The following is a 26,652-nucleotide window of genomic DNA, read 5'->3' as shown; positions in this document are numbered from 1 at the left end:
GGGGGGAGCGAGAGAGTAGCTACTGAGGCTGCTTACAACGAAACACCTCATAGGATTTGGTTCCTTGGTTTAGAGGTTTGGGGTAATGATTTCTTGGACAGCACAGTTAATTAGCCCAATTATGTATTTAGTACTTCTCGTCTACCTCCTTGGGGCTGATAAGCTTGCAAGTGGCTATCCAAGGCACAATAATTGGTCTCTGTTCACCTGCAGTAATAGAGAAAAAGGAGAATCAGAAATAGAATAGGGAAAATGTGGCTAATTGTCTTTGTAAACAACTGCCTCCTTTGCCATGAGACCAGAAGAACTGGATGGTGCCTGGCTACCTGCTAAAAAGGCAAGGGGGCCCCATGTTCTGATCTCCTCTAACCCCACAAGAGGAAGACAGAATCACCGTCAGTAACACAAGGCCTATTCCTTCAAAGCCAGGCATGCTGCCTCCCTCCAGCCCTTTCACCAACTGTTCCTCCCAAAGCACCCATCACCTCTCTCCTGGGTTCAATAATTAACTGCAGTGGCCACACAGAACTCACAGATTATGGGATTTATTAAGGAAGCACCAGGCTACAATTCAAGTTCAGGAAAAACGCTCAGTCTCTCTCCCAGCAGTGCATGTCCCTCAGTGTCTCTCTCAGCAATTCATGTCTCTTGCATCTCTTTCCCAGCAGCACGTGTCTCTCAGGGGCGCGTCCTTCCTCAGCCAGCAGTCAGAGAGAGACTTCTGCCTCTAGGAGGCCTCCTTTTGAGCCCGCAGAGTGGCCAAACCAACCAATCATAACATCACAATTCTAAACACCTGAGAGAAAGCAGGAACCTCCCAGAACATTGTTTAGTGCCACTCCCACCAGAAATACCCCAGCTGGACAACTTTAGCAATCAGGAGCTCCTCAGTTGTTCATGGCAAATTCCACCTGGGAGTTTACAAAGACTTATGGGTAGAAAAGCCACACTAAGTAATTATTACACTGCACTACCATTACTGAACATTTGATCAAAGATTCTGTAGAAGAATCCTGATCAAAAGAAGTAAAATGCAGAACAGAATAAATGTCAAGTGCCTAAGGCATTTGACTGTTAAACAGGAGGTTGGCGGTTCAAACTCACCAGCTGTTCCATGGAAGAAAGATGGGACAATCTACTGCCCTAAAGATTTACCACTTTGGAAACCCAATGGGGGTTGCTATGAGTCAGAACAGACTCAATGGCAGTGAGTTAGGTTTTCTAGTTTCTAGACTTTCTGGGGCCATGGATGCTGATGAACCCCTGAAACTATATCCCTGAGATAATCTTTAAACCTTAGAGCAAAAAATATTATCTGAAGTTTTCTTAAAACCAAACAACAATTTAGCTTAACTAATGAAAAATGCTGACCTTGAATATTATGATCTTCTAAAAACTGTCTACATGGGACCAAAATGACAATAGTAACTTGAAAAATCAGATAGGGACCTAGGGGAGCTGTGAGTTTATGTTAACGAAAGAAGAACAACTCAGAAAGGGACGGTGAAAATGATTGTAAAACTCAAAGAATGTAATCAACGTCACTGAATTATAATGGAGAAACTTGATTTGGTGTATGTTTTGCTGTGTGTATTCTCAACAATGAAAAAATAAATAAAATTTTAAAAATAAGAGTTTGTAATTCACTTCAATGCTTTCAGTAAAGGGTGTTTGCCTTTTTCACTGTGGTGGTAAAAAATAAGAAGCGGGGCTTGTTCTTGTTTTTGGCAGCCATATTGGATTTGGATATTAGATTTTATGTCTGCCCGGGACAGATGTACAAACACAACATGTTATATGATCTTCTAAGAAGAGGAGGAGAAAACCCACTTTCAGAGATCATGGCCTTTTTTTAAATTTATATTTACATAAAGATAATCTAAGTATACTTCTGTTTCCATCATTGATGCCATCACTTTCAACATCTAATCATTTGAATATTATTCAACAATTTAATGTTTTCAAGACAATAGTTGCATTGTCATTCAACAATCATTGTTTAACCTTACACTTACACATATTTAACGTTTTTTCTTCTGGTTGAGAATGGTTGTCAATTCACAGTAGAAAATGGTTTGCTTTTTGTTGATCATTTGCATTCATCCTGTTGGTCCTCATCAGGAGTGACCATATTCCATCCTAAATGAAGTGCAGACGTTGGCACTCTATGTGTGTCACTGAGGTCACCAAAGTGTTGTCCATCAGGTCTATTAGCAACTGTAGTCTCTTTCCTTTAAGATCATCAGACTAACTGATTTCTCCCTTCTTTCCATCCTTCCTCCTTCTCCCATTTCAGTCTGTGGCAGGCACATGGATACAATGATTATGTAAGACTCAAAGTACATATTGCATAATCCCTACTGCCAAAGATGTTAATCTACTAGGAAAATTCAGTAAAAAGTATTCAATTCTTCACTTACTGCAGTGTCCTGGTGTCATCATCTTATCAGTCCAAGTGAAGTATAGATACCTTACTTCCTTTCATGTCCTTGTACCCTCTCCTGTTTATAATATAATTGTCTTAATATTTCCCTTGCACAAACCTAGACTCATATCAGATTCTGTCATAATTTCTGGTAGAAAACAGTACTTACTAATGGTGTATCCTGATATGTAATGATGATGATAATATTTAATAAGAGTTTTAAAGTCACTCACTCCTAATAGAACTTTAGTTCTCCCTATAATTACATGCACGAAACATTTCAGCTAACAGATGAAGTTTGGTACTATGTTTCACCAGCTGAAACTTGAGGTCTTTTCATGAAAGACAAACTTCCACAATATTATCCTGCTGTGGTTGAAGATTTTGTTGAGCCATGAATGGTAGGTGCATTACCTTCCATTACATAGATGGCCCTTTGGTGAACTAGGTTGGTAGTTTGTATAGGGCTTCATTGCCTTGGTTTGCATCCTGGCTCTACTGTGGTCTGTCTTTGTAATTTGGGACAAGTTAGTTAGCCTCTCTAGGTCTTATTTCCTTATCTTTAAAATGGAAATTTTAATTAATTGTCTGTAGACCTGTTGTGAATATTGAATGGATTTATGTAACTAAAACCCATATAAAATATTGTTAAAGGATGCTACAGCAGTTAAGAACTCAAATTACTTCCCTTCAAATATGAGGAATGATTCAGATGAAAATGAATCTCATTTTAAGGTGGGTAAGTGGTTCTTGATAAGCTTCTCTGAACAAGCTACCCCTAAGGCCTGAAAAATATTTCATGGAGTGGAAATCTGATCACAAATCTTTGTTGTTGGGTGCATTTGAGTTGATTCTGACTCATAGCTACACTATATGACAAAGCAGAACTCCCTCATAGGGTTTCTTAGGCTGTAAATCTTTGTGGGAGAAGATGGCCAGGTCTTTTCTCCCGCGAGAGTGATTATATCACTGGGGCCCCTTGGTATCACATACTGTTCAGTTCGCAGCAGAAGACTTAACCATTGCATCACCAGGGCTCCTTGGTATCTCTCCTTAATTACTTTTAACTCTTTCTATGATTTCTCTGTTCCAAATGCTGAGCTCATCCAGAGTCAAATTTCTGACCTGTAGGAGAATTGCAGTGTCATGTAGCAGATCTGCAAACCCACATGACGTGTGACTTCCCTGATTTCCTGGGACTCTCACTGAAAGATAGAAGGAAATTGCAGGAATTCTTTGATTAATAATGCATGACTTACATGCAATTAGCAAGATCTTTTAATACTACAGCCATGCTGTCCCATGTGTTGGCATATAAAAAGAAGCTAATTAATGAAAATATTAATTAACTTTAAAAACATTAAATAACAACAACAACAAAAAAAAGGTAGGGAGCTCTGGTAGCATAGTGCCTAAGGCACTTGACTGCTAACCAGAAGGCTAGTGGTTCAAATTCACCAGCCACTTCTTGGAAGGAAGGTTGGGCAATCTACTTCAGTAGTGACACTGCCTCAGAAACCCAAGGAGGGGTCGCTATGAGTCATGTCCGACTTGATGGCACATAACAACAACAACAACAACAAAGGAAAAGTTGGAGATGAAAGTAATAGATGGCAATTGAGGTGTCTATCTTACCTCATTAGGTACAAGAGGTTAAAAGGGTCCATGATTTCCTGGGCAGCTAGTTTCCTAAGATGCCTGCCATGTTTCTGAATTGCCTGGCATACTTCTTAAAAATGCAGATTTCTAGGGCCTAAATCAACTAAATTGGGAGTCTGGTAGCATAGTGCCTAAGGCACTTGACTGCTAACCAGAAGGCTGGAGGTTCAAACCCACCAGCCACTCCCTGGAAGGAAGATGGGGCAATCTACTTCCGTAATGATACTGCCTCGGAAACCCAAGGAGGGGTAGCTATGAGTCAGGTCCGACTCCACGGCACATAACAACAACAACAACAACAAACCAACTAAATTGGCATTTCTTTGTTAGATTTAACAGGCTCTTCCCAGGTGATCCAATGCCCCCAGCTCTTCTCATGCTGGCTGGCTTCTACTGAACTCAAAGGTGTTGTTGCAGAAATTTGAAACAAGAAGAAGCCTTAAAAGTTATCTAGAGTTCCTCCTCTCCCCCATTCTGGGTGTTGTATTTACATTTTCTTGATAATGTACTTTAAAGTACAAACATTTGATGATGTCTAACTTATCTATTTTGCTTCTGTTGTATGTATTTAAGAAACTATTGCTAAATCCAAGATCACTAAGATTTATGGTTTCTTCTAAGAGTTTCATTGTTTTAACACTTACATTTAGTTCTCTGGTCCATTTTGAGTTAACCGTTGCCTATGGTGTGAGATAGAAGTCCAAATTCGTTTGTTGGCTTGTGGATGTACTGTTGTCCCAATACAATTTGTGAAACTTTGGATATTTTCGTTATACATTTTTATTCAGGTTTCATCCTAGATAATATTGGATACTCCGTATTGAATCCCATCAGAAGATATTGTCTGAATGAACGACCATTAGATATGCTAAACTTAACAACTCAACCAGAGTGATGACTACTATGCTCCTCCATTTCGTTTGGGACTAGAAAACAAGCTGTCTAGTGTTAATCTGGTTCTAGAGGAATGTCTAGTTATCCATCAACCATTCTCCTAATGGTTTTAACAAGTAATTTTGCTACTTGCTATCACCAAGAAGGAGCTAGTGGTGCAGTGGTTAAAGGACTTGGCTGCTAACCAACAGGTTGGTGATTCGAACCCAGGTCACTCCATGGGAGAAAGTTGTGACAGTCTGTTTCCATGAAGATTTACAGCCTTGGAAACCCAATGGGGCAGTTCTAGCTTGTACTACAGAGTTACCAGAGTCAGAATCTACTCAACATCAATGGTTTTGTCATCTGTTGCTTCATATATAAAATGAAGGGTTAGAAACTATCTCAAATGTCACTTTCAACTCTAGTATTATTTTATTCTCTTAATATAAATGCTGAATTTATTTGAATGGAGCTATATCTTGTTTTCTCCAGCAGTAATAAAACAAGACTGATACTTCAAATAACAAAGGGAGTGGTCATATAACCCCAGGAAGAAAATGGCAGTCCCTTGTGAATGGTATTTTAGAGAGATAAGCTATTCTTTTTCCTATTTTTGTTTTGTCCTTCTATTCTCTTATTGTGACTGTTCAAGAGGCTGATGTGATAACAGCCTTGGTTGGAGAGTATCATATTTTAAGGTCATGGCACTAAAACATTTGTGGTGCCAAGTCTGACTTCCAGAGAAATGCAAAAGGCTGCCTTTTAGATATGTCAGCATTATGAGTAGTAGAGATTTTCCTGAAGCCCTGGAAAGGTTTTAAGGGATGAAGACTGGAGAAAACTTAAAAATCAACACCAAACTCACTGCCATTGAGTCCATTTGACTCATAGCGCCCCTCCTTGGGTTTCCGAGATGGTATCACTACAGAAGTAGATTGCCCAATCTTCCTTACGAGGAGTAGCTTGTGTGTTTGAACCTCCAGCCTTCTAGTTAGCAGTCAAATGCCTTAGGCACTACGCTACCAGAGCTCCCTTAGGAGAGACAAAATGGCTGTTTTTAAGAATCTAAGGGAAACAGTTTTCACTAAAGTAAAAATTTAATGGCAGGTCAATATACAGAAGCTCTTTCTAAAATCAAAGTTGTCCAGAATAACACAGGCTGCTACCTTTTAAAGGTCTTGAAGGACCCAGTAGAGGCTAGTAGACCAGCATTCTTGAATGCTATGGACAGGACATCTACGCTGGGCCAGAAGTAAGACGAAAAGACTTCTGTACTTTGAGATCTGAGAGTCATCTTCACCTTTGTTAAATTCTGCCTCTTCAACATCTCACATATTTATCCATTTCCATTTTTAGTCTGACCACCACTACTGTGTTCAGGCCATCCTCATTTCATATCATAACAATTGCAATAACTCATGTCTGAGTGATTTTTTTTTTTCTAAACTATGATTATGACCTATTTAAAACCCTGCAATGGCTCTGAAGCCTAAAAATGGTATACAGAAGCAAAATTCTGAGTTTTAGAATACTTAGAAAGCCTTCTGTCACCCATTGCCTATTTGGGAGCAGTTTACTTTAGTGGTTAAAAGCTGCAGCCCTAGAGGTCAAGCTGGTTCAAATCCTGTTTTTACCAGTTCACAAGCCATGAGACCTTAGTCAAATTACTCAATCTCAGCCTCAGTTTACTCTTCTGTAAAAAAGAAGGCAAACCAAACTCACTGCCATCAAGTCAATCCTGACTCATAGCAACCCCTCCTTGAGTTTCCAAGGCAGTATCTCTATGGAAGTAGATTGTCCAATCTTCCTTCTGAGGAGTGGCTGGTGGGATTGAACTGCCAGCCCTCTGGTTAGCAGTCAAATGCCTTAGGCACTATGCCACCAGAGCTCCTACTCTTCTGTAAAGCAGGGGTAATAATAGTACTGACCCCAAAGACTTATTCTGAGGATTAATTGAGATAATCAATGCAAAGCAGCTCTGGTGGCATAGTGGTTAAGGCAGATGCTGGCTGCTGATCTGGCTGCTGACCAAAATGTCGGCAGTACACCGCCAACAACTACTCCATAGGAGAAAGATGTGGCAGTTGCTTCCATGAAAATTTACAGCCTTGTTAATTTTTACAAGGCTGTAATGTGTCTTTGTGCCATGGGATAATTTTTGGTTCTCTTGGCTAGGACCAACCTGAGGGAAATTTGGGAAGTAGACAAAATTTTATGGGACAGTTCTACTCTATCCTAAAGGGTCACTATGAGTTGAAGCTGACTCCATGGCAGTGGGTTTTCGAATCAGTGCAAAGCAATTATCCTAGTGCCTGGTACTTGCTAAATAGTACATGCGAGCAATTTATATTATTATTCTCTAATCTCCTACAAACTTCCGTATAAATTCCACAATCAAAACAAACTTCATGAGACTCATTGCTCCTGCTTTCTCCTTTGCTGTGAATCCCATTATTTCTCAACATCAAACTAAAAATCTCCCTAATCCAGCAAAATCATTCACTACCTCCATTGAACCAAACACTGCCTTCTATATTCTCCTGCTATGCACTTAGCACTCCATATTGCAATTTTGTGTTTACACATCTGGCTCCTCTACTGATAACAAGGTTCTTCAGGACAAAGATCAAGTCTTATCTTTGTATCACCTGCATCTAGAAGAATGTTTCCTATAAAAGTTGCTCAACAAGTATTTGGTGAGAAACTAAATCAATTAATTAATCATTGGGATTCTGCATTTCTATTAAGAGTTCTTCCTTTGATGACTCTAAAAGGCAAAACTAACTGATTGTGAAAAAATATAAGAAATGATTGATTTTCGATGACCCAGAATTAATCACCACATGGAATTGGCCTAGATTAAACTTCAGTAAGGACAAAATCCTATTTTGGAATTGAAACATGTTTATTCCGTATAATTCTAAAAAAGAGAGAGAGTTCTTATAATCACTTGGTCTCTTTGAGGATGAGAATGGAGATTTTTGATGACTAAAGCCAGGATTTTTATTTTAAAGAAGTACTTCCCAGGTTTAAGGAGCTCTGGTGACACAGTGGTTAAAATATTTGGCTGCTAACAAAAAGGTCAGCTGTTTGAATCCACCAACCACTCCATGGGAGAAATATGGTGCAGTCTGCTTTCATAAAGATTTACAGTCTTGGAAATCTTAATGGGGCAGTTCTACTCTGTCCTACAGGGTTGCTATAAGTCAGAATCAACTTGATGGCAGTGTTTTTATTTATTTATTTATTTATTTTGCCCCGATTTAAAAATCTTTAAGTTCCTCACCACTCCCTCTGAGGGGATGAGTTGCTATGAGATGACTAAAAGGAAGAGTTGATTACAACAGTAAAAAGCAAAAAATTATTGCAGTGGACTTTTGGCTCCCACAAGACCCTGTCTCAAGACTTAATTAATATTCATGAGGAAGAGAAGAAATCAGGAAGTATAAAGGATCTCTTTTGATAGACAAGATGAAGAAGAAAGTAGTAAAGAACACATGGATGAGAGAATTTAAACTCAGAGGACAGAGAGGATGGGCCATACTTGTGGATTATACATATCAGTGCCATTTTTCTGACACCCTTATTTGAAACTGTGCTTAGAGGACTCCGGGAGTTCTCAATCTGTGGTGAAGAACAGAGCACAAATGGGAACAGCCCTGCTCCTGGGAAGGTTCTAACAAAGATCAGGCAGATCTAACTTACAGATGTGTGCTAAAGGTGAAAGCTCACTTTGCTGAAGTGAGCCTTATGCCCTTTCCTGGCATAAGCAGATGCCCTGTGTCCTTGTGCCATGGGATAATTTTTGGTTCTCTTGGCTAGGACCAACCTGAGGGAAATTTGGAAAGTAGACAAAATTTTAAATTTCTCCATCATCCTTTTATAGCTACTCTTACCATCTTTTCCAGTTTTCTCTAATGTCCTCATTGCCCTTCTATTTTACCTAACCAGTCATCTCCCCAGTCTGTAGCACCCTATCATGGCATTGCAGCATTCCATTCTCTGGGTTTTTTCCTCTCCTAACACTTCCCAGTGACCATGGCACCATGTCTATTCCTTTTGGCAAATCTTCTTTACCAGTCTGAGCTAAATTTTTAATGGCTGATAATGGCTTTGTTTCCTAGTGTGTCATTCCTCCCACACATGCATTCTGCCAGGGATTTTTCAATATCTTAATCAAAAGATGGAGTAAACATTAAACAAAAAAGAAAATCATCTGAAAAGTTGACTCATACTAAGCCTTCCATTTAAAATGGAGGTCTCACCCTTAAGGAGCTCCTTAAGAAATAGGATTCATACTTCATATTTCATTAAAATAAACAGAACACACAGTACTTGAGATTTTCATTTCACTCTAATGATTTTAAAAGCAGCTGTTGTTATTTGGGGAGTATATTTGTCAAAGCAATGAATCATTCTGTATTTCAAAAAAGACAAAAAATAAAAACAGAATGTAAAGGGAATTTGGAAATCTGCCCAGTATGCTTTTTGAGAAATAGATGGTAATGGTTGACATCCCTTTTTGTGTCTCTTCCTGACACTCCCTCACAAGGGCACACCCTGCCCCTCCTCTGGGCAAATCTACAGACAGATTGTTGTCTCCTATTTTTCTGACACAGGAATGTATTGTCTCCAAACTGCACTGAAGGAGATTCAAATGAGGCAACCATTAATGATTAACTGCTGCTTTTCTGAGGAGTTCTGGTAGCGTAGTGCCTACGGCACTTGACTGCTAACCAGAAGGCTGGCGGTTCATATCTACCAGCCCCTCCTTGGAAGGAAGGCTGAGCAATCTACTTCCATACTGATACTACCTTGGAAACACAAGCAGGGGTCACTAGGAGTTGGGTCCAACTCAACGGCACATAACAACAACAACAACTTGAAAATTGAGACTAAGAGTGGTGAACTTCAACTTTTGTCCTCTCCACCTCAGATTTACACCTATCTCTGCATATTCCCTCCTCTTTCTAGGCTCATCCTCCTAGCCTCTTTGACTTTCCCCTTCTCTCCTTTTTAGTTCTGTGCTTTCTATGGTTTGTTTTCCTCTCCTTATTTAAAAAAACACAAAGGCTTTCTTTTCACTCTGTCATTCTTTCAATGCCAAGCTTCTTGATAGAGCACCATATATCCTTATTCTCCCTGTCATCACCTCTTGATTACTCCTCAGCTTTCTTTCTGCAGGGCTACATCTTACCTCACCACTCCTTTCAAAGATGGTCAAAAAGTCACTCCTTAAAAGCTTGCAAGCAACCATCTAGATGCAACAATGGGTCTCTCCTCATCCAGAGTAAAGAAGAATGAAGAAAACCAAAGATTCATGGAAACAATTAGTCCTAGTGACTGGTACACCAATATGATCTGCAGCCTATATGACTATGAGACCAGAAGAACTAGATGGTGCCCAGCTACCACTGTCAATCACTTGGAGGGGGATCTATGTAGGAGATCCTAGATAGAGTGGGAGAAAAATGTGGAACAAAACTCAAAATCATTTGGGAAAAAAAAGGGAGAACAGGTTTGCTGGTCTGATAGAGCCTGGTGGAACCACTGAGACTATGGCCCCTAGCTGCCCTTCAGGTCTGGAATTAAACCCACTCCTGTGGCTTCCAGCCAAACAAAAGACAGGCATATGAGCTGAACATTTACATTAAGTAGATACGCTCCTTGGAGAGAACAATCATGGGAGAAAGAAGGGCTGTTTATGCACAGGGTACCAGCTCAGGGGGCAGGAGTGCATGGGAGGAAAGGACACAGGGAAGAGGTAACTATGGGGAGGAAGTGTGAAGGGAGCTGTTGCATTGTGGTAAACTGTGGTCAATGTCATGAGACAAAGTGTATGTCAACTGCTGTATGGAAAGTGAATTTGCTTTGTAAACTTTCACCCAAATCACAATTTTAAAAAAAGGTCACTCTTGACTCCTAAACCACAATCATTTCTTTTCTGTTTTTATCCTTCTTGACAGGTCTGCATCATTTGACTCTGTTGACCTTCTATTTTGAAATTTTCTCCGTAACTGGCTTCTCAGCGATGTCTACCTCTCTGACTTGTCTTTCTCAATTACTGATTTTAAAAATGTCTCATCTCTATCTAAGCTTTAATGATGAAATCTACCATGAAGTGTAAGGTCTCTGAGGGTTTGCACAAACTTAATGTACTGATAGAACATTTAATTTATTTCTTTAGGGGGAAATTATATCTAACTCATAGAGAACATAACCAACTAACATAGTATACTTCTTTGAAAATAAAAATAAATATCCTAAAGAAAGCATAACAGTAAATATAATTTTTTTTAGACATCTTTGATAATATTCTATACTAAAATTGCTCAAACAAATAAAAATCACCATGAAAAAATTTCTGGATAAAGAACTGATTTTTTTTTTTTTTTAATAAGAAACTGTTTTAAAAGCACTAAATAAACGATAAAGATAAATGGCAACTTGGATATGTAACCAGTGAACTGCAGAAGCACAAACTCGTGGGATGTAAGCAGAAAAACAACTTTATTTTTCTTTCTCATTCCCAGCTGAAATGTAATGAGCAGGTCTAGTCCTTTCTATAGCTCTCTTCAAAAACTTGACTTTTCATCAAACTCTTACATAATAAGGGTTCGTTCTGCTGGTTCACTTTGAACCCTCTCTTGACCTGAAATGAAGGGGGAGGCAGTACTCTACAGCTCTCTCTCTGTCTCAGAAAAATAAAAGCAGTTTTACAAATCCCAGGTAAAATCATCCTCTTACACCCTTGATTTGGGTCAGTTGAAGAGTGCCCTATCTGTTTTATTAAACTCTAACATTCTTAAGTTTACAATTCACCTGGATACCTGATGGCTTCCATGCTGGGATCTCAGGTGAAATTTCTACTTTAACATTTCATGGCTCCTGGATGAAGAGATTTAAGAAGTGAGACACCAGAAATTGACTCTAAGGCATTCTTATGTAACAGTCGAGTAAATGATTCAGAGGTGAGCATATGTATGGGATCTCCAAAGTGCCACAAGACGTGAAACTTCCAGTTAGCAAAATGCCAAGTCAATAGGACAAATTGCAGAAAGATAGCACCAGGCTGGTGAGTGGGCCAAGAATTGGCAGATGAACGTTCAAGGCCAAGATAGCAGATGCTTTCAGGACAAATAGTCCAAACACCCTCCTTAGGGAAATGTCTCCAGGGTATCAGTCATGACCCTCTACAAAGCATGGACTTCAGAAATGAAGATATTAAGTACAAAGCTGCACAGAAATAAGGTTCCTGTTTATAGTTTTAATGACATTGGAGTTTTTTGTGTATTTGAACTAAGGGTCTTTATCAAAGTCATTCCTCTCTTCAGTGAGGACTGGGTGCCTGAATTTCAGGAGTCAGGAACTTCAGAACTGCATTTTAGAGCAGACATTTAATTTCTACGTATATTTGTAATTGAGATAAAATTTTTAAACTTCAATTTACTGTTCCTCACATACAACTGCTTAGAAGGCTTTTATTATAAATGTGCCAGTTTGGTTTTCCTTTTGTTTCTATAGAGATGTGTATGTATATCTTTCTCCATACATTTTGTTTCTATTCGTGTGTGTGTGTGTGTGTGTGTGTGTACATTTGGTAATACAAATAAGTAATTACTTGAAGAATAATTAAATAATTAAAACTCTTTAGGACACTTTCTCAAGATTTTTTCTTTTTCTTTTTTTTTTTTTTTACCATTGAGCAGGAGAGACATTGGAAACCTGGTACAATTTCCATTAATAAACATAAATGTCCTTCAGGCAGGAACTAGCTTAGCAGCTTGTTGCTATAAAAGTTGAACAGCAGCCAGTCTCGTAGAAACTCATTTCATAAATATTTCTCTATTCAAAAAAGAATTGAGAAGATGGATGGATTCAAAATTTTCCAGGAAGGTACTGAGAATTCTCCTCGTGATTACCTCAGGGCGGAGCTTCCACCTGTCCTCTCTCTAGTAGTTTAACTTTCTCTGCTTTGTTACATGCTTCTTAATCAGGACTTTGAAGTTTCTGCATACAATCAAATATTTTCTCATCTCCCCCTTTCATCAAAATATTACATTTATTTGAAGAATGATTGCTCCACTCTATTGCTTACAGTACTATTTTAGTGTAGAGAAAAACATTTTGTCACAAAGGAAGATTTCATGACATCTCTATGGCTATATAAATATTTATATATGTGTGTATTTTTAAAAAAATGATGCTGTCCAGTTGATTCCAACTTATAACAATCCTGTAGGACAGAGTAGAACTTCCCCCATGGGGCTGTAAATCTTTACAGAAGCAGACTGCAACGTCTTTCTCCCATGGAGCAGCTGGGGGGTTCGAAGTGCTGACCTTTCACCACTTTTAACCATTGAACCACCTGGGCTCCTATATATGTGTGTATCATAACAAATTATGGATAACACTGCAAAGAATGGGAATTCCAGAACACTTAATTGTGCTCATGTGGAACCTGTACATAAACCAAGAGACAGTCATTCAAAGAGAACAAGGGGATGCTGCTTGGTTTAAAATTGGGAAAGATATGTATCAGGGTTGTATCCGTCCATTATACCTATTAATCTGTATGCTGAGCAAATAATCCAAAGTATACTATATGAAGAAAAACGCAGCATCAGGATTGGAGGAAGGCTCATTAACAGCATGGGATATGCATATGACACAACCTTGCTTGCTCAAAGCAAAGAGAATTTGAAGCACTTACCGATGAATATCAAAGACTACAGCCTTCAGTATGGATTACACCTCAACATAAAGAAAACAAAAATCCTCACAACTGGACCAGTAAACAACATTATGGTAAACAGAGAAAAGACTGAAGTTGTCGGAGATGTCATTTTACTTGAATCCACAACTAATGTCCATAGAAGCAGTGGTCAAGAAATCAAATGACATATTGCATTAGGTTAAGTCTGCTGCAAAAGACCTCTATAGAGTGTTAAAAAGTAAGGATGTCACTTTGAGGACTAAGATGCCCCTAGCCCAAGTCATGGTGTTTTCAACCCCCTCATATGCATGCAAAAGCTGGTCAATGAATAAGAAAGACAGAAGAAGATTCAAATGACCCCTCCTTGGGTTTCTGAGGCGGTATCACTATGGAAGTAGATTGCCCAAACTTCCTTCCAAGGACTGGCTGGTGGGTTTGAACAACCAACCTTCTGGTTATCAGTCAAGTGCCTTAGGCACTATGCTACCAGAGGGAAATGTGTTTTTTAAAAAATTTCTAGACCTATTAATTTGTAGTTTTAATATGTTTGGACTTTGCTATTGCTTCAGTTTCCCAATTTAAAAAAAAAAAAAGAAATCAAAGTCTATATGAAGGCATTCTGAACCTCATGTGAGAGGTAGCATTTTATAACAATTATTTTTTCTGAAAAACTCTTGTAATTTTCCATCACAAATTAATATTCTAGCGTCTGTGAAGCAGACACATCTTTTATGTGCTCTAAATACAAGGTTGACCTTGGGCTGGGAGTGGAAACCAGCCCAAATTAGACTGTACTCTCCCATTTTCTACTCCAAACAATTTCATATGAGAACATCAAGTTAAAGGAAATCAACCTTAAAGAAAAGAATGAGGAAGTCCCGATAGATCACACCCAGGCTGGGGATGGGTGTGCAGAGGAATGGCAGTAGGTTGGACTCGTTGGATGAAAGTATAAGAATTTTCCCCCTTCGTCTGCTGAGGGCATTGAGTCTTTATGGCCCTATGGGACAGGTAGCATAATTATCCTCATATTTTACAGATGAGAAAACTATATTTCAGGTGTTCTTTAGCACCAGTTGGGGAATTGGCCAACTGTCTCAATGAGGCATGGTCCAGATACGTAATCCTACAGCCACAATTGCACAATGTTTTTGGCACTCCTTGCTTTAACTGTGCCCAGCACACACCATGAATATTTGATAATACATGCTTAAAAATAACTATATTGTACTGATTAGCATACAAATATCTGTGTTAATAAATATTTACTTTCAGTGTTTAAATTACATACTCTCATTTCAATGCTGATTTTTATTAGGCCATTTGTGCCAATACAAGGAAACATTGGCATAGATATTGGAAGTGGGCAATTCGCCCACCCAGCAGGATCATACTTCTCACAGAAATGAGCCAAACAGTGAAATCTGCTGTTATCTCATCTCTTAAAATTAAAGCTAGAATTGAGGGACACTACCACCAAGGAGCAAGCAAAATCTTATCACGTGATCACAACCAGAGATAACAAATTGGTGACCAGCAGACATGTTCATTTGGTTCACGTGGTTTTGTTGGCTTATTCATTTTAAATTTGAATCAATATTTAATAATCTGGAGTGCTCACATAAAAATGTGGATTCAGTTTTTCTTAAAAAATCATAGGATCCAGCAATTACTGGCTCCATATTTCCTCAAGGTAACAATTGACTATAGCTGAATCTAAATGCTGCATTTGGATAGCCTGGTGCTGTTTGGCTCTCCATTATTCAAATAATATTTGCACATGTGCTCACACCTAGCCTGTTTCAGGTTACCTGCCTGACCTCTGTGGCATTTGAGTTTGTAGGAGCTCTGGTAACGTAGTGCCTAAGGCACTTGACTGCTAACCAGAAGCCTGGTGGTTCAAATCCACTAGCCACTCCTCAGAAGGAAGGTTAGGCAATCTACTTCCGTAGTGATACTGCCTCAGAAACCCAAGGAGGAGTCGCTATAAGTCAGGTCCGACTCAACATCCCATAACAACAACAACAAACGTCTCATCCAAATTATAAGGAATTATGGTTACAAATCCAGCAGCCACTCCTGGGAAGGAAGACTGGGCAACCTATTTCCATAGAGATACCACCTCAGAAACTCAAGGAGGTTATGGAGGCTATGAGTCGGAATTGACTCCATGACAGTGAGTTTGGCTTTTCTTTCTCTCTTTTTTTTATGGTTACAAGAAAGATTATATTCACTAACATTTTAGACTCAGGTAAAAATATTAACTGTATTATTAAAAATAAATGTTATACCATCAAGGAATACAATAATTAAATAGAAATTAAGATATTTTTAAATGACCAAATTTTAGGTGTAATGTGATACATTACACTAATGCTTAACTACTTTAAGTAAGCTTCTTCCAGCTCTGTTCTTATCCTCTGATCAAACCAGAAATTTGGATCTCCACCCTGAATCCACATCCTGGAGAAGTCAGGACCCTGACTTGTATATTTTGTACAAAAATTGTATATTTTGCTGCTTCAAATCAATTTGGCATCTGGCCATTCTTTTTGTTGCAAGTAAAAACAAGGATCCTTCACATTTTGCAGCAGCTTGCTTAGACAGCACTTTCTCAACTTTTAATCTATCTGTCTCATTTTGTCTTTAGCAAGTGGAAGAAACCACAGAGGGGTAAGAAAGACAACATCCTCTTCCAGTTTGCCCTGTCCTGCTCTTCTGTACCTTCACTCACAATCAGAACCAGGTGGAAAGAGCCAGTGACGTCTCCCTGGCCAAGGATGTCCTTGGCTGTCAGGATACTTCTCTTACCAGATTCCTAGACTGTCCTAACTATTTAGGGCCAAATAACTTTCTGGTTTTGTAGAGAAGCTACTGTTGTTATATTGAGGCAGTTTGAAATGGTGGACAGAGCACTAACTTTGAGTTAGGAAAGCTAAGTGTCTGAGGATAAGTAAATTACTTTTTACTTGCATTCTGAGGCTCAATTTTCCTGACTATAAAATGGAGATAACACTATTTGCCCTTTGCCCATGTTATTTTAACAAAAAAAAAAAAAAAAAAACACACCTCACTGCCATCGAGTCAGATCCAATTCATAGCGACCTCTCCTTGGATTTCTGAGGCAATATCACTACAAAAGTAGATTGCCCAATCTTCCTTCCAAGGACCTGCTGGTGGGTTTGAACCTCCAGGCTTCTGGTTAGCAGTCAAATGCCTTAGGCACTACACCACCTGAGCTCCCTGTTATTATAAGGAATCAAGTAAAATAATACATATGATGAAAACAAAATATATAGCATTGTATATATATAAAGGAGCTCTGGTGGTGCAGTGGCTAAGGCATTTGGCTGCTAAACAAAAGGTTGGTGGTTTAACCCCACCAGCCAGTCCACTAGAGAAAGATGAGGCAGTCTGCTTCTGTGAAGATTTACAGCCTTGGGAACCCTACGAGGGTCACTATGAGCCAGAATTAATTTGATGGCAGTGATGGTCAAATTCATGTTATTGTTTTAGGTGCCATTGAGTCATCTCCAACTCATAGCAACCCTATGCATAGCACAATGAAACACTGCCTGGTCCTGTGCCAGCCTCATGATCCTTGCTATACCTAAGCCCATTGTTGTAGCCACTGTGTCTATCTATCTCATTGAGAGCCTTCCCCTTCTTCATTGACCCTCCACTTTACCAAGCATGATATCCTTCTCCAGGGAATGGTTCCTTTTGACAACATGACCAAAGTAGGTGAGAAGAATTCTGGCCGTTCTTGCTTCCAAGGAGCATTCCAGCTGAACTTCTCCCAGTACGCATTTGTTAGTCCTTTTAGCAGACCATGGTATTCTTAGCATTCTTCTCTAACACCACAACTCAAAAGCACCAACTCTTCTTCAGTGTTCCTTATTCATTGTCCAGCTCTCACATGCATAAGAGACAATTGAAAATACCATGGCTTGAGTTAGGCACACTTTAGTCTTCAAGGAGACATCTTTGCTCTTCATCACTTGAATGAGATCTTTTGCAGCAGATTTGCCCAATGCAGTATGTCATCTGATGTCTCGACTGCTGCTTCCATTGGTGTTGATTGTAGAACCAACTAATATGAAGTTCTTGACAACTTCAATCTTTTCTCCATCCATCGTGAAGCTGCTTATTGGACCAACTGTGAGGGATTTTTTGTTTTCTTTATGTTGTTGTTATGTGCCGTCAAGTCAGCCCTGACTCCTTGGGTTTCCGAGGCAGTATCACTACGGAAGTAGGATTGCCCAACCTTCCTTCCAAGGAGTGGCTGATGGGTTTGAACCGCCAGCCATCTGGTGAGCAGTCAAGTGCCTTAGCCACTATGCTACCAGAGCTTTTCTTTGTATTGAGGTGTAAATCCATACTGCAGACTGTAGTCTTTAATCTTCATCAGTAACTGCTTCAAGTCATCCTTACTTTCAGCAAGCAAAGTTGTGTCATCTGCAACTCACAGGTTGTTAATGAATCTTCCTCCAATTCTGATGCCACGTTCTTCTACATATAATCCAGCTTCTTGGATTATTGGCTCATATTCATATAAGATATTATAATTTGGAAAATATCTTGGAGGCAAGCTGATCTAAGATTGCCCCTTTTCTAGTCCTGTGGATTTAGTAATTAGGATGGAGATGAATAGGATTCTTCTAGTGAAGAAGTCTCTGAAGTAAGAGTTAGTGGGTTCTTAAAATCCTACCAATTATATGGATCTAACTTTATCGAATGATATAGACTCCGAAATAGAATGACATAGACTCTGAATTATATCAGATCATAGCACTTCCTTGTCTTATGACGTCTTCATTGATTAGTAATTGAGTAGGCAAATTGAACCTTAGAAATAGGACTTGTTAAATGTAGTTTGTATCAGCTCAACCAGAACTGGACTTGAAACTTGAGTATTATAAAGCGAGAAAGGATGATTCAGAATTGTATAGATGGGATAATAATGAGTCTTCCTTTCACATCCAGAATGTTTCTTAGTAAAAATCTTGATGAAATGTAGCTTTTCATGCATTGGATTTTATATGTAATCATAAATTTTGGGATTTCAAAGTAAAATCATATCAAAATGTGTTTTGTTGGCATTGCTGGGAAGCACTGATTCCTCCTCTGTCCATAATCCACCCCCCCTTCCCATTTTAAACACATAAGGAAACTGAAACACACATCTCAGACTCAGATAAAATATGATGATGTGTGTGTCATAACAAAACCAAGCCCGTTGGCAAAGGCTGGTATCCAAAAGTTATTGCTGAGATATTTTAAAACTTGATTTTTAAGATACAGAAAGTCTGCTACTTTCTAGAAAAATGTGTAAATTTTAGTGGAGACAATTAAGAAAATAGTACTGACTTCTGAGAATTTCAGAAGCTCTTTCATAGCATGGAGGCATCACAGTGAGACAGGAAATGTGATCCGATGTTACAGGGGATTCAGCCCCACCTCTCTGGATCTTCTGTTCCTTGCTTGTGCCATCTGAGATTGGGTAAGGAGGAAGTCAGCCTTTCTCACAGGCTTCCTTGAAGGATGTCTAATTTAGTTCTGCCTTTCTCACCCTACTCGCAATAGTCTCCCAGGTGATCACTCCTGTAAAATAAAGTATCAGCATTTCAAATCCAATTATGTTTCCTAGGAGTTCTGAAATTGATGTTGTACCTTTGGTCAAGCCTTGAAATTAATTTGGATTTTTTATTTATATTGTGGTGTTTTCTCTAAAGTCTCATATCTAATCCATCAGCAGGTCCTTCTGACTCATGCTTCCAAATGTAGGGATGTCTTTCCTCCTCCTCTCTATATATCCACCACTGACATCATCATCTCTTGCGTGGGTTTCATCAAAACCAAAATAAAACCCACTGCCATGGAGTGGATTCTGACTCATAGTGACCCTCATTGAGTTTCCAAGGCAGTAAATCTTTCCCTGCAGAGCAGCTGGTAGGTTTGAACCACCAACCTTCTGGTTAGCAATCAAATGCCTTAGGCACTGCTCCACCAAAGCTCCTTAGGGATTTTGTCAATACCCTACTGATTCGTTTCCATAATCCTATCTCCTGCCCTCCTCAACAAATTCTCCTCTAAGCGGTCCCATCAGATCACAGGACTACACTACTGAAAATCCTCCAGGGGCTTCCCACTGCACAACTCCTTATGATAGCCTATGCTTTTCTCTTCCTTGTTCACTATACTCTGGCCACACTGACATTATTTCTACTACTGAAATACACTAAGCTTCTGACTGTCTTCATCTGATATCCCCCAGCCTGGATATTCTTTCTATGATACGTGCTTTGTATCATCCTAGACCTCACTATAATGTTGCCATCTCAAGAAAGACTTCACTCACTCTTCAATCTAAAGCAATGTTGCCCCTCTCACTATCATGTTTGCTTTTCTTCATGGTACTAACCATTCTCAGAAATTGCTTTCTTCACTTCTTTATTTATGTGTATTGATGTTTCTGCCTCCATTGAGTTCTCTGAGAACAAGATCTGTATCTTTCCATGCCTGTTTCTCCAATTATACAGCAGTGCTGGTGCATGGTTGTTGTGTCATTGTAGTGTGTTATTTAGTTGATTCCAACTCATAGCAACTCTATATGTCAGAGTAGAACTGCCCCATAGGGTTTCCTAGGCTGTCATCTTTACAGAAGAATGGTGGTGTTGTTGTTAGATGCCATCAAATTGGTTCCAACTCATCATGACCTTATGTATAACAGAACAAAACACTGCCTGGTCCTGAACTATCCTAACAATCATTGCCATGCTTGAGACCATTGTTGCAGCCAATGTGTCAATCCACCTAGTTGACAAGTTTCTTTTTCACTGACCTTCTGCTTTACCAAGCATGATATCCTTCTCCAAGTACTGGTCCCTCCTGAGAATATGCACAAAGTACAAGAGGGGAAGTCTTGCCATCCTTGCTTCTGAGAAGCATTCTGGCTGTATTTCATCCAAGACAGATTTGTGTATTCTTTGGTAATGCATGGTATGTTCAATATTCTTTGCTAACAACATAATTCAAAGGCATCAATTCTTCTTGAAACTTCCTTATTCATTGCCAACTGTCACATGCCTATGTGGTGATTGAAAATACTATGGCTTGGATCAGGCACATCTTAGTCCTCAAAGTTATATCTTTGCTTTTTAAGGCAGAGGTCTTCTGCAGCAGATTTGTCCAACACAATACATTGTTTGTTATCTTGACTGCTGCTTCCACAAGCATTGATTGTGGCTCCAAGGAAAATGAAATCCTTGACATCTTCAATCTTTTCTCTGTTTATCATAATGTTACTTATTGGTCCACTTGTGAGGATTTTTGTTTTCTTTATATTGAGGTGTAATCCATACTGAAGGATCAAATGCTTCCTCTTCATCAATAAGTGCTTCAACCCTTCTATGCTTCAGCAAGCAAGGTTGTGGCATCTACATATGGCAGGTTGTTAGTGTTTGGGTTACCCAGTACCTCTCTGACAGGAAAATACCACAAAAAGGATGGCTTGAACAAACAGGAGTTCATTCCCTTGTAATTTTGGAGGTTAGAAGTCCATGTTCTGGGTGTCAGGCTCTAGGGACTGGGTGAAACATTGGGCTTGGGCTACAGCTCTGCCTCTTGTTCGTGACCCACTGAAGCTGGAGGCTTTTTTCTTTACTCAGGCAGCTGCTGGCTGTTGAGGCTGACAAGCCCAAGGTTGACAAATAAAATGGCACAGTCCCAATAGTACGAAACCACATGGCAGGACATTGATTCAAGTCCTGAAAAAGTCCCAGGATTGGGAGGGTAACATCACAGGCTGCTACCTACATGCAGGGTTCAAGTGTGCCATATGCTGGAGAGCTTCCTCAAAGTTGCTACTAGAAGCAGACCACATCCCTAAAACACCCACTCAGCTGCTCCAATCAATTCCACCAAGGAGTTAATTACCAATATCACCATGGGGAATAACTACATCCAGCTGCCCAGCCACTCAACCAGCCCCAGCCAAGTTGACACACAAACATAACTACCACAGTGAGTATTCATTCCCTCAATCCTGATATTGTATTTTTCTTAATACAGTACAGCTTTTTGGATTATTTGCTCAGCATGCAGATTGAATAACTATGGTGAAAGGATGTTGTCCTGAAACACACCTTCTTTGATCTTAAACCATGCAGTATCCCTTTGGCTTGAACAACTGCCTTTGGTCTATGTGCAGGTTCCTCATGAGCACAATGAAGTGTTCTAGAACTCCCATTCTTCGCATGTTATCCATAATTTTTTATGACCAAACAGATTAATGCATTTACATAGTCAATAAAACACAGGTAAACATCTTTCTGGTATTCTCTGCTTTCAGCCAAGATGCAGATAACATTAGCAAAGATATCACTCCTTCCATATCCTCTTCTGAGTCTAGTTTGAATTTCTGGCAGTTTTCTCTCTATGCACTGCAGCAGCCATTTTTCAATTACCTTCAGCATTTTACTTGTGTGTGATATTGATACAGTTAGATAATTTTCATATTCTGTTGTATCACCTTCTTTGTAATGGACACAAATATGAATCTCTTCCAGTCAGTTAGCCAGTTACCTATCTTCCAAATTTCTTGGCATAGACAAGTGAGCATGCCCAGTTTTGCATCTATTTGTTGAAACATCTCAGTTTGTATCACATCAATTGAGAAGAATAGTAGTGACTGAAAAATAATTTCCTGAATAAATAAAAACCAAATTTGATTCTGTTTTCAATATGCAATATCCTTCACTTATCCAAAACTTGGAGGTTCAATGACTCCAACTTGTTTAAAAAAAAAAAAAAACCTATGTTTCAAATTCTATATATTGCTCCCTAATTCCAGAATCCATATAAAATTTCTAGCTAGCCATCTTTTCTTCAAAAGCCTAATAAATACTACAGGAGGACATAGAGATTCTGAACTCCATCATCTTCAGCTCAGAAGATTCCAATTTTAATAATCTATCACAGATTTGAAATCCCTGGGTGGTACAAGTGGCTAACATGATGGTCAGCTATTAACTGAAAGGTTGGAGGTTCAAGTCCACCCAGAGGCATCTTGGAAGAAAGGCCCGGCAATCTACTTCTGAGAAAACAGTCATTGAAAGCCTTATGGAGGACAGTTGTATTCCGACACATATAAGGTCATCTTGAATTAGAATCAACTAGATGGCAACTCATAACAACAACAAATAATCTACAAGAAGAATAGTAGAGAAATTTCTTCTTTCCAGGGCTCAACATTGATTTTGCCACTAGTCAAATGATAAGAACTTACACTGTTTAACCAGTGATATAATCTTGTATAATTCTAAAATGTATTCATTCATTCACAAATATGATGAAATTCCCTTACATATGAGCTACTGACTAGGTACTGGGAACATCAAGGCAAAACTGTGCCCATCAGTTTCCTCTGGTTCTAAGGCACTCTTTACCTAGGAAAGCAGTATGAGATGGAGCTGAGACAGTGGGGATAAAAAGAGGCCAGAAAATAAATGCTAACAAGTCAACAGAATCTAGGGAAACCTAATGACAAACAGACTCTAAGATCTGAGCAGGGCTGCTGCATACAGCTTTCAGTCTGAGCATTGTAAAGACACCTGGCCAAGCAGCCAGGGGAATGGAAACATAGACCACTTTCACCTGTCAAACTTCATGCCCTGATGACCACTCTATCTGTCTCTCAAAAGAGGCATCATTTTCCAATTGTGAAAAAGGCACTGTGAAAGATGATGTAATAGGCAGACAAGCTACACAGACTCTCTTCAACAAAGAAAAGAGAAACCAATTGACACAGATACAGACAGTAACCCTGGAGCCCTGAGTTTTGAAAGGAAGGATACACAAGTGGTTTAACCACCAACTAGTAGAAGAAACTTAATGAAAACAGTGCATAAGGAGATAAACAGAGCTGCAGATTATCAGCTATCCTGATGGCATGGACAGCCTGAATATTTCCAAGTGGTGTTAGGACCTGAGAATTAACCTAAAAATTGGTCCTGCCCGTCAAGGGCTGCATGGATGGTTGCACTAGTGGCTGATGACTGAAAAGTGAAACAACAAAGGAGACAAACTGAGCTCTGGACTTACAGCTGTCTGGAGGAAGCAGACATTTTGAATGTTTACAAGCAGTGGCTTTTTTGGATATTTAAAGTGGCAGCATTCTCATTCAGATTCCAGGGACCTAGGAATAGGCTCTGCTTGCCAAGGACAGCACTGGCATATGGGAGGCTAACAACTGGAAAGGCAAAATGTGGTGAGTGCATAAGTGTTGCCAACTAACAAATAGAGGAGCACACTACCCTGATTACTCAGATAACATCCAAACAAGCCAAAGAAAATGAAAATCTTGGGTGAATCACTCCAACATAGAATCACCAATTAAATATAAACACAAAACATCACAATGTCTTGGAGATAATAGAACATCACAGTCCACACAAAGAAGCAAGATAAAGCAGTAAAAACAAGGGACCAGGATACAGACACAAAACATATCCCTGAGGAAGAAGTGGCATTGGAACTCCCTGATAAGGAATTCAAAGTAATTATATTTAGGTACCTTCAATGGATTGACAGTCAGATCAAGGAAAACACTGACAAAATTGAGAAAACCTGGAACAATTTTGGAAGACAATAAAAAACAAATGACAAAATAATGAAAAATTAGAAATGATACAAAGTCTACAGATAGAAATCCAAAAGATTAATTCTAAATTTTCAGAAATAAATAACACATTGAACAGGAAAAGGAGTAGAACTGAATCAATGGAAGACAGAATTAGTGACATTGAATATAAACACTTCAATACTTCTTTGGAAAGGGGCCAATCAGAAAAAAAAAAAAAAGAAAGAAAGAAAGCCTAAGGTTCATGTGGGATACCATCAAAAGCAATAATCTTTGTGGGAGCTCTGGTGGTATAGTACCTAATGTATTTGACTGCTAACCAGAAAGAAGTCTGGCTGTTTAAACCCACCAGCCACTCCTTGGAAGGAAGATTGTGAAATCTACTTCCAAAGAGATAACACCTCAGAAACCCAAGGAAGGGGCACAATGAATCAAATCCACTCGACGGCATTGAGTTTTGAGTTTAATTGGAATTCCAGAACAGGAAGAGACAAATAAAACTAAAGAGAAAATAGTGGAAGATTTGTTGGAAGAGAATTGCCATGATATGATAAAAGATGAGAATATATACATTCAAGAAGTGCAACAAACCCCAAACAGGATAGACCACAAAAGAAAATCACCAAGATATATAACAAGACATATAACATGTAACCAAGACATCAAACGCAGCAAAACCAAAGACAAAGAAAGCATCTTGAAAGCAGCATAGGAAAAACAAAAAGTTACCTACAAAGGGCAACCAATAATACTACACTCTGATTTCTCGGCAGAAACCATGCAGGCAAGAAGGCAATGGAATGGTGTATATAAAACCTTGAAAGAGAAAAATTTCCAACCAAAAATTATATACCCAGAAAAATTATCCCTCAAATATGATGGTGAAATTAGGACATTTCCAGATAAGTAGAAATTAAAGGAATTTGTTAAAACTAGATCAACCTTACAAGAGATGCTAAAGGGAGTCCATTGGACAGGGAACCAATAACAGGAATCAACAACCTACCTTAGCACACATGATGATATAGCACAGAAACCAACCCAGTTATGGAAGTATCTGAAGTAAAATAAGCTTAAAGGATAATAAACAGGGAACCAGAGATATCATTTGGCAAATGAGGACAACTACAAACCAAAAAGAGGGAAAAATTGTATAGTTACAGAACTTCTAAATGGTGAGTAAGTCAAGACAATTGCAAGAGAGAACAGACTGTTCTAAATTTGGGAAGAAAAGTATAAATCACAGGGTAACGTAAAAGAAAAATGATAAGCCTTCACATCTACAGAGTAGTAAATTACATAATGTGGCTTTTCTAGCCTTAAGCCTTTTTAAACTCTGTGGTGGAATTTGTCATGAGCAACTGAGTAGCTCCAAATTGTTAAAGTTATCCACCTGGGTACTTCTGTTGGGAGGGGCATGAAGCAATCTTTTGGAAAGTTCGCTCTCTTTCAGGTGTAGAGAACTCTGATGTTGGGATTGCTAACTTTGGCCACTCTGCCAGGCTCAAAAGAAGTCTTCCAAGAAGCAGAAGGAGTCTCTCTGACTACTGACTTAGAAAGACATGTTGCTGAGAGAAACATTCTGTGAGAGACATGCACTTGCTGAGAGAGAGACATGAGACACGTGCTGCTGAGAGAGAGATGCAAGAGACATGTGCTGCTGAGAGAGACACTACTGGTTGCTAAGTGAGACGACTGACTGCGAAAGACTGAATGCATTTCGGAACTTGAATTGTAGCCTGTTGCTTCCCTAATAAGCCCCATAATCTATGAGTTCTGTGTGGCCACTGCAGTGAATTATTGAACCCAGCAGAAAGGTGATGGGTACTGCAGGAGGAACACTTGATGCCAGGGTTGGTGAAAGGGCTGGAGGGAGGCAGCATGTCTGGCCTCGCCAGAATAGGCTTTAGGCTACTGATGGTGATTCTGTCTTCCTCTTGTGGGGTTAAAGGAGGTCAGAAGATGCAGCCCCCCTGCCCTTTTGGTAACATCAAAATATAAAAGAGGACAAACACAAATATTTAGCAAATACTAAAACAATAGCAATGAAGAAAGTGATAACATGATTCATTAAAAAAAAAAAATGAGTTCAGCACAGAATATTATGTGGAACAAAGAAATCAATAACACCACAATAAAACACATAAAAAATTACAGCAACAAATTCATACTTATGGATAATTACACTGAATATCAATGAATTAAAAACACCCCTCAAGAGACAGACAGTTGAAGACTGGATAAGAAAACATAACCCATCAATATGCTGTCTACAAGAGACACACCTTAGAGACAAAGACAAAAATAGACTGAAAATCAAAGGTTGGAAAAAGA

The sequence above is a fragment of the Orycteropus afer genome, unplaced genomic scaffold (assembly GCF_000298275.1).
Source record: "Orycteropus afer afer isolate SDZICR_OR568_19922 unplaced genomic scaffold, OryAfe1.0 scaffold00001, whole genome shotgun sequence".
NCBI classification, from domain to species: Eukaryota; Metazoa; Chordata; class Mammalia; order Tubulidentata; family Orycteropodidae; genus Orycteropus; species Orycteropus afer.
The sequence above is the reverse complement of the archived record's forward strand: the minus strand, read 5'-3'. Positions refer to the sequence as shown.